This window comes from Capsicum annuum, chromosome 6 (assembly GCF_002878395.1).
Source record: "Capsicum annuum cultivar UCD-10X-F1 chromosome 6, UCD10Xv1.1, whole genome shotgun sequence".
NCBI classification, from domain to species: Eukaryota; Viridiplantae; Streptophyta; class Magnoliopsida; order Solanales; family Solanaceae; genus Capsicum; species Capsicum annuum.
This window is the reverse complement of record NC_061116.1, coordinates 123148191-123157825: the sequence shown is the minus strand read 5'-3', so window position 1 is coordinate 123157825 and position 9635 is coordinate 123148191. Positions and strand designations below refer to the sequence as shown.

The 9635-nt window shown below is 31.8% G+C and overlaps 1 long non-coding RNA gene across 1 annotated transcript; it reads right to left on the bottom strand.

The window, feature by feature from the left end:
* Window positions 1-7990: 7990 nt before the first annotated feature.
* Window positions 7991-8769, bottom strand: LOC107873240. The gene is made up of 3 exons (XR_001675193.2): window positions 8568-8769; window positions 8400-8486; window positions 7991-8322 (listed from the first exon to the last, which is right to left on the bottom strand). It is a non-coding gene; the product is annotated as an uncharacterized LOC107873240 (long non-coding RNA).
* Between the last annotated feature and the right edge of the window lie 866 nt (window positions 8770-9635).

Sequence of the window (9635 nt, the reverse complement as noted above, 5' to 3'; positions counted from 1 at the left end):
TATGATGTACGATTGACATTAAAATTGAGAAGATGGGTCAAATTAGGATTAGAAATTGGGTTTAAAAGTGATTGAATTGGAGATTTTGATTACGTTAATACAACGTATTAATATAATGAATTGTCGGTTAATTAGCTTCATTATTATAACTTCAATAGTGTATTATTACCTCGATCATATGATGTTAACGTATAATTCAAAATATTTGGATATATAGATTCAGTTAGCTAGCTTTTAACTACTATGTACATCACTATACGAGAGATACGTATTTATACATACATACATACATACATATATATATATATAGATATATATTTGATTGACTGTCAACTTTGTAATATGTACTATATACATCAAATACACGATTACATTACCTCGTTATACAATGTATTTTATTTATACTCTGATGAATTATCATTTAATTTAGCTTACATTATTATATAATAACTTCAACAATATATTATTTCCTTAATCAATCGATCGTATGATATCAATGTATTCAATATATATAGTTGATTGACTATAAACTTCACAATATGTACTATATACATCACATACACATGTATATTACCTTGTAATACAACGTATTTCATCTATACTCTGATAAATTATCATTTAATTTAGCTTATATTATTATATTATAACTTCAATAGTATATTATCATCTTTATCAATCGATCGTAGGATATTAATGTATTCAATATATAGTTGAATATTTTTAACTTTTCCAAATATAAAAATTATTTATTTAATAGTAAATTAAAAATATCAAATATTGACGGACAGTGTCATTTTCATAAAGTTTTATTTATTTTAAAAAAAGCGGCATTTTCTGGCGATTTTGTAAAAAATATGAAAATAAAAAATAATTAAAAATTGCGACGGATAACGTCACTTTTCTATAATTAATATTTTAAAAATAAAAAACTATAGCGACATTGTCCGTCAATTTTAATAAAAATGAAAATTAAATTTAAAAACCGATGGACAATGTCGCTTTTTATCATAAAGTTAATTTTTATTTATTTTTAACAAAAGCTACACTACCCGTCGCTTTTTGTAAAATACCAAAAAAATAACAATAATTAAAAATTTCAACGGATAGTGTCTCTTTTCTATAATTAATAATTTAAAAATAAAAAATTATAGATACATTGTCAGTCGATTTTAATAAAAATAAATAAAATAAAAATTAAATTTCAAAAGCGAAGGACAACGTTGCTTTTCAAAAAATTAATTTTTATTTAGTTTTAACAAAAGCGGCATTATCCGTTGCTTTTTGTAAAAAATAAAGAAAAATTAAAAATAATTACAAATTGCGACGGACAGCATCGCTTTTCTAGAATTAATATTTTAAAAAATAAAAACTGTAGCGACATTGTCCATCGCTTTTAATAAAAATTAATTATTACTACTATTAAATAAATTACGATGCTATCCATCACATTCATTAATAAAAATTATAAATTATTTTTTAATTAGTTGGCACAATAATCTGCGAAAAAAATAATAGATATTTAGACGTTGGTGATCGATTTTAATAATAAATAAATAAAAATCAAAATTAAACTAAAAAGGCGACGGACAGTGTCGCTTTTTAAGGCGGCATAGTTCATCGCTTTTTGGCCTTTTTTTAGTAGTGTTAATCAATTTAATGATTAATTTTATATTTTCTCTAGCTTTTCATCATCTAAGAATTAATTCCGGAGAGTAGATAAATTCAAAGACATGAAACAATCATTAGTAAAACTTACGTTTTAATAAGAAAAGTTATATTCATATTAGTTTGCACAGGTATTTGTAAATTATTCTCCTTTTGTTTCAACTTGTTTGTCTGATTTTAAAACAAAAGAAATATTCATTTTACTTTAAATTATTTTACTATTGATAATAAGTAAAATGATGGTATAACGTTAATCCGCTATATATTAGCTAAAAGACATGTGTCTATTAATAAAATTTTATTTATAATATTAAAAGAAAGAAAAATAAATAAAAAAGAACAAAACAAAAAAACAAATAATGAACTAACTATATATTAGTATGGAGAACCTCTACACAAGGCAGCTAAACAAAAATTTAGAAAAGCAGAAGATATACAATTTTCATACACAAAGTAAAAATAATTAGGAAAACAATTGTTAGTAATAGGTATGATAATCGAGATTCCACGATTAGAGTATGGCAAAAAGACAGCGAAAATTCAAAATTCTTGGTCAGCAGATGCTCTCTAATCTATACCGCATCTATCCAGTGAAATAGTGACATCTTCATATAGGGCCTCAACAATTTCAGTGATGATGTTCAAAGCGCGACTTTCTTCTACTTTTTAATAATGAAAATAGAAGAACAGAAATTGAGACATTTAAAATATATTATTAAGGCATATGAAAATTATTAAGTAATAATGAAGACTTTGTTCTTCTAGTAAGATCCCTCAAATGAAGAAAATATAAAACAAAAATAGAATCTTTCCACATCTCATTTTTCTTGTTGGCGGAAGGTGAAAGGGGAACCAATTGTGCTAATTCAGGGGGAACCAAGTATTATATGGAAGGCATTTGAAGTAAAAAGCCTGATACTACAGGAAAACTTGCAATATGTAATTATAGGTAAGTTTCTTGTATGGTAAACCTGATATCACTAAATTAAGAAAAGTAATTCCTACACAATGTAGAATTAAGGGAGATTGTACAATAGGGGTTCTTGACACTAGACATATATTGATTAGATTGAATCAAATGGAGGACTATGTTCAGTTGTTGTCATCTACTGCATATTACATCAAGGCTTTGGTTATGGTGTGGCAGATGAGAACCCTCAAATGAGATCCATAGTTTGAACCTAATATAGAAACTACTGTGGGAGTTGCATGGATTTCATTACCAGATTTACCACCCAATTTCTTTGCGAAGGAGGCTATTTTCTCAATAGCATTAGCAGTAGGTAAGCCTCTAATGGTAGATATAGCCACAAAGAATCATACAGGACCAAGTTGTTCTAGAGTGAAGGTGGTGGTAGATTTGATAGCCAAAATACCTCAAAGGGTCAAAATAAATAAAGAAGATGATATAAATGGAACCATAAAGTCCAAGTGGGTTCAAATTCAATATGATTATAAACCAAAGTACTGTCAGGAGTGTTGTCTACAAGGACACAATGAAGCATCATGCTGGAATATTTATCCAGAATTATTGGAACAAATTAATAAGCAAAAAGATGAGAATGTTATTAGTAAAGAGGGAGGAAACAAGGAAAAGCAAGTAAAGAATATTGCAGTGAAAAACAATATAATAAACATCTATGGATGCAAAGGATAAGCAAATACAAAAAGGACAAGTATGGCCATATAGTAGGAGAGGTAACAGAAATGAATGACAAACTGGAGACTGCCAATACCTTTGGAGTTTTACAATAGGAAATGACTGAGTAACAGCAAAGTACTACAATCAGCTAAGCAGAAGAAAGCACAAAAGACTGGGTTAAAAAAAGCTTTGGAAAGTCAGATGCCAAGATATCAGAAGAAGAAACAGACATAAGGGAGAACCCAAAGAACAATGAAAGAAAGTTAAAGAATCAAGTGACAAAGGAAATAGAAGCAGACAGTACTGAGAAACAGAAAGATCAGATGCTTTCTTCAAACAAAAAGGATAGAGAATCTAATTCAAAGGAGATGGTAGTATTTAAACAATACAAGAATTGAGAGCAAGAAGAAGTTATAGAGGATATTGTGCCATTAGCAATTGAAGCTGGAAATATAAGTGATATTGTGAATAAGAAATAGGTAGACTTAGATGCAGAAGATATCATAGATAATACAAAAGGAGTAGCAGTGGAAGCCAACTTATCCCCAAAGCAGGTCAAATTATTGAAGGCAAAGTATAGCAAACAAAGTAAAAGGAACAAGAGTACAGTGCAAGGTGCAGGTGCCAACTCAATACATACAAGGAGTCAACTTTCCAAAATTACTTCCAAATGAATGCACTAATTTGGAATATTAGGTTTGTAAATACTCAGAAGGCATTTACAAGATTAATTAACATGCACAAGAAGTATCAATTTGCTTTCATAGGATTAATGAAGCCATTTTAAGATAGGAAGAATATTGAGAAATATAGAAAAAGATTGGGGATGCAGTATGAAGTTATAAATACATCAGGCAAGATTTAGGCATTTATGGATACAACCATGGAGAACACAGTTGTATCTGATAAGAGAAATAGTTGACTTTTAGACTAGAGAATCAGATTTTTGGAGTAGTAGTAATAGTTACTTTAATTTATGCTAAATGTAATCAGGTAGAAAGATTGCATTTGTGGGAGTATCTGGGGGACCTGACTATTTCTATGCAACACCCTTGGTTGGTGGGTGGGGATTTAAATGTAATCAGAAATGGTAAAGAGAAGTTAGAAGGGTTACCAGTAATAGTAGATGAAACAAATAATTTTAATCATTGTATTAGTGTGTGCAATTTGGAGGAGGTTCCCTTTAAGGGTAGTAAATTTTCATAGTGGAATCGGAGAATTGATCCAAAATGTATTTTTAAAAGGTTGGATAAAGTGATGTCAAATGACAACCTGCAAGAACTCTTTCCAATCTTAGAGGTTGAAAATTTAGTGAGAAGTGGTTCTGATCATGCACCTATGCTGGTACGTTGTAACACACAGAAGGAATATTTGATCAAACCATTTAGATTTCTAAACTTCTGCCTGAGGAAAGAATCGTGTATGGAAGTGATCAGACAAAATTGGAAGGTTTAAATGGTGGGAAATCCTTTTATTATATTCCATCAAAAGTTGAAGAAGACGAAAGTTGCATTAACTCAGTAGAGTAAGCAAATATTTGGAAATATTCCAAGAGATTGCAACTCTTGAGGAGGTAGTTAAAGTGAGGGAAAAGCAGCTTGAGGAGGATTCTTCTGGAATGAATAGATCAAATTTGCTCAAGGCTCAAGCAGAATTAGCTTTGCAATTGAGGAGAAAGGAGGAATTTTGGAGGTAGAAGGCTAGTTTTGAGTGGTTTAAGGATGGAGAAAGAAATACTAGATTCTTCCATGCAGTGGTAAAGGGAAGAAGGGCTAGACTAAGGATACAAAGAATTCAAAATGATCAAGGATGTTGAGTTGAAGACAAGAAGGAGATTGCTGAAACTGTAATTAGATGTTTTCAAAATTAGTTTCAGAAATAGGAGAGTGAGAAGGATTTCTCAGTGCTAGATGTTCTACCAAGAAATATTTCACCGGATCAGAAGATAGAACTAAAAAGGGTCCCATCAATTGAGAAAGTCAAAATGGAAGTAATGAGGCTGAATAGAGATAGTGTTGGTGGACCAGATGGTATGGCTGGGGCATTTTATCAGGATGCTTGGCATATAATTGCAAATAACCTTCATCAGATGGTAACAGCTTTTTTCTGTGGATATGAGTTACCTAGATTCATTACACATACTAACTTGGTGTTATTTCCAAAAAAAATTGGTAGTTAATACTTTTTCAGATTTGAGGCCTATTTCTCTGAGTAATTTTGTGAATAAAATCCTCAAGAATTATTCATGAAAGGATTATGAGTCTTCTTCCTAATATTATTTCAGAAGAGCAGGCTAGTTTTGTACATGGGAAAAGCATAGCTGAAAACATTTTAGTTGTACAGGAAATTATTTCTGAAATAAGAAAGAAAGGTAAGCCACCAAATATGGTGATGAAGCTGGATATGATGAAAGCATATGATAGAGTAGAATGTCTTTTTCTCACAAAGGTGCTAAGGAGGATCAGTTTTTGTGAGAAAGTGATTGATATGATTTTCAGACTTCTGTCCAGTAATTGGTATTCCATTTTATTAAACGGATAGCCTAAAGGATTTTTCAAATCCTCAAGGGGTCTTATGCAGGGGGATCCACTATCTCCAACCTTATTTATTATAGCAGCTGAAGTGTTATCAAGAAGTTTGAAAGAACTAATGCTCAAGAAGGAGTTCAAACTCTTTGGTATGCCAAGAGGTATTCCAAGAATAAATCATCTTGCATTTTCAAATGATATGATCATTTTGTGTAAGGTAGAAACAGGTACTTTGCAATTGGTGACAACAACATTAGAGAAGTATGAAGCAGTATCAGGGCAGAAGATCAATAGGGATAAAAGTGCTTTATATTTGTATGGGAGTGTATCAGGTGGTGATGTGGCTATGGCAGAAGTAGCTACTGGGATTATGAGATAAGACTTTTCTTTCAATTACTTGGGATGTCCTATTTTTTACATGAAGAAGAAGAAAGTCTTTTATCAACACTTATGAACAGGATTAGTAATAAGCTTCCGACTTGGAAGGGGAAACTTTTATCCTTTGGGGGAAGAGCTATTTTAATTAAACATGTTCTGCTAAGTATCCCCATGCATTGCTTATTAGTTATAAATCATCCAAAAAAAGTTTTAAACACTATTCAAAAAGTCTAACTATGTTTTTCTAGAGTAGACCTATTGAGGGTAAAGGAAGACATTGGGTATCTTGGAATAAAATGTGTTTACCAGAAGAGGAGAGAGGTTTGGGTTTTAGATTGATGCAATATGTGTCTAATGCTCTATTTTGTAAGTTGTGGTAGAACTTCAGAACCAAGAAATCTATTTGGGGTAGTTTTATGATGAACAAGTATTGCAAAAAACTTCATCCTAATAAAGTTGTGTGGAAACCAGGAGGAGGTTCACAAGTGTGCAAAAAGATGCTATAGGTGAGAGATCTGATAGATCATCTTATTAATTGGAAGCTTAGAGAAGGGAATGTACATATATGGTTTGATGATTGGACAGGCCTTGGATAGTTATATTCTATTATCCAAGATAGCAGAGAATAGGATAATAGTGTTCAGAAAGTGAAAGATCTGGTGATAAAGGGATAATGGAATGAAATATTACTAATAGAACTATTCCCAGAAGATATTGTAAATCATATAATACGGAAGGTAATGCCACCCTAACAATTTCAGCAAAGGGACAAAGCAATTTGAGTATTGAAGCTAAAGGGAATTTTATAGTTAAATCAGCTTGGCACTATACTAGATTCAGAAAGAAACACAATGATGTTTTCAAGTAGTTATGGATAAAAGGTTTACTTTTTAAGATTGTATTTTTTATGTGAAGGATGAGAAGAGGGAAAATAGCAGTGGATGATACCATTAGAAGGTGGGGAATATAAGGACCTTCTAAGTGTTGGTGCTGCTAAATCCCTTCACAAGAGACCATGTCTCATGTGTTGAGGGGATCTTATGTTGCTAACAGGACCTGGTCCTATTTCTCTTCTTATACAGGTATAAATATTCAAGGAAGGAGCCTCAGAAATATAATATATGCTAGATGGGAATCACAAGTTAAAGTAAGGGAGAGAGCCTATTATAGAGCAGTCCCTGCAATTATATTATGGGAATTATGATATTCTCAAGCATGAAGAAAAATGAGTATCTATTCGAAGGCTGATTTTTAATGTAATAAGGCAACTAAGAATGCTGATAAAAGTGATAAAGCCTACAATGGAAATTTCTTTTGAATGCCCAGGTATTGTACATCAATTCAAGCAGATAAAACCTAAGATTAAAGTTATACCAATTTTATGGAAGGTACCACAGAATGGTTGGGTTAAGTATAACACAAATGGGGTCTCTAGGGGTAACCCAGCTAGAAGCTCTTGGGAATTTTGCTTAAGAGATTCACAAGGAGACTTGATACATGCAGAAGGGGCTATAATAGAGGATCCAAATAGTATGGAAGCTAAGGCAATGGCTATTCTACATGCAGCAATACACAGCAAGATTTTAATATAGGATAGAGTTATTATTCAGACTGACTCACTTTTGATGCACAAGTTGTTAAACAGGGAATGGGGAATTCTATGGAGGTTAGCAAATGTAACCAATCAAATATGGCAAACATTATCAAGCAAGCAGGTTCAGATTCAACACATTTACAGGAAGGGCAATTAGTTAGAAGATTACTTAGCCAACATAGATTTGAAACATGAACAATTCACATATACTTCCTTCAATTAATTACGAAGTGTAGGAAGAAAGATATTGAACAGTGATAAATAGCAAAGATGTTGTCTGAGATTAGCAGTAGAAACAAGCCAAATGGACTAGAAAGGCTAAAGGGAAAGGGTTTATATTTACAACCTATTCAGCTATAATATAAAGTTATCCTACATACACCAGCCAAACAAAAAGGACTCTCAGTAAATGGGGAGGTCTTCAAGTCAGATCTTCAATTTATGTGGCTAAGGTTTTTCGTCTTGTCCAACGACACGTAGGTTTGAGCTCGATACAATCTCCCTCCCTTCCATAGCTATAGACAAGCAACAAAATTAGTTTCAGTAGTGAGCTCAATCAGTCAACTGAAGTACTTTAGGAAAGGTGTTTTACCTGGACTAAGTACCAAATCTCAACTGACCAAACCACTTTGTTTAGAACTAAAAAGAAGAGAAAGGACCCTTACACTAGAGAACACAGCTGCAAACAAATATCAACTATCAAGACAAGAAGTTGAAGAAAGAGATGGTTCAAGGTACAAAAATAGAAAGAGTCTCTTACTCTTGTAAAATTGAAGAGAAGATACTAATCTCTATCTACGTCACGGTGTTTATCACCCATAAAAGAAGAAGCACGAACTGATGATTTTCAAGGGTAGCCATGGAAGAGTAGGTGGAGCAACAGTAAACAAGGAGCTGAAGTTATACCTTTTTGGAAACCCTACTGATATATGTTCAATTTTTTTACTTTTGGATCTGTCCTTTTATTTTGTTGGGATGGGTAGGCCCATTCTGTATGGACAACATTTTGATTATTATGAATAAAACCCCAAATTAAACCCAAAAAGGGGAGAGGCATATTGTAAGAAACTTTAAAAATAAAAAGAAAAAAATATATATGGTTTAGCACATGCGAAGCCAATGTCAATAGTTATTTTAAATATATTCAAAAATTAACTGATGACAATCAATTAGTAAGAAATTAAAATTTGATAGTGATGAACTTATCTTTTCAATGACATCATTATTTGTTTTAAGTACTTATTTGTCTTCACTTTTGTTAGAAAAGAAAGAAACACACCATATATTTATTATGAATAAATATCTTATTTATATTTAGGTGAATCATGTGTACTTAACATAGTTCAAGCTATCATTGCAGGCTTTGTTGTCTTCCTAAAATTGCCAAAACAAATAATCATTAAAACAGGTGTTACGATTTAGAAACTCAAACATGATGACACTTATCATGGCTAAGCTTTGATAAGAAACCGATCACCTAAACTAATATGTAAAAGAAAATCACATCACAAATCCAAAGGGAAGAATTCAAGAACAAAGTTCAACCATTCATGAACAATGATAGTGTAAGTTTGAAAATAATAGAAACTGTAAACCATCGCAAATTTGGTGTCACAGTGTAAAAACAATCTACATACAATTCAAAGTCTGAAAGTACAACTAATAATCCAAAAAGAAACCACACTCTTTCTCTAAATGCAAAACAAGACATAACTTAGATCGGATGAGGTTGGGGGTCCACTCTGAAAACATAAAGTGACCACTACCTCAAATTTATCAAATCACAACCCAAACTCATCTACCACGCGACACACTCATTCCTAGATCT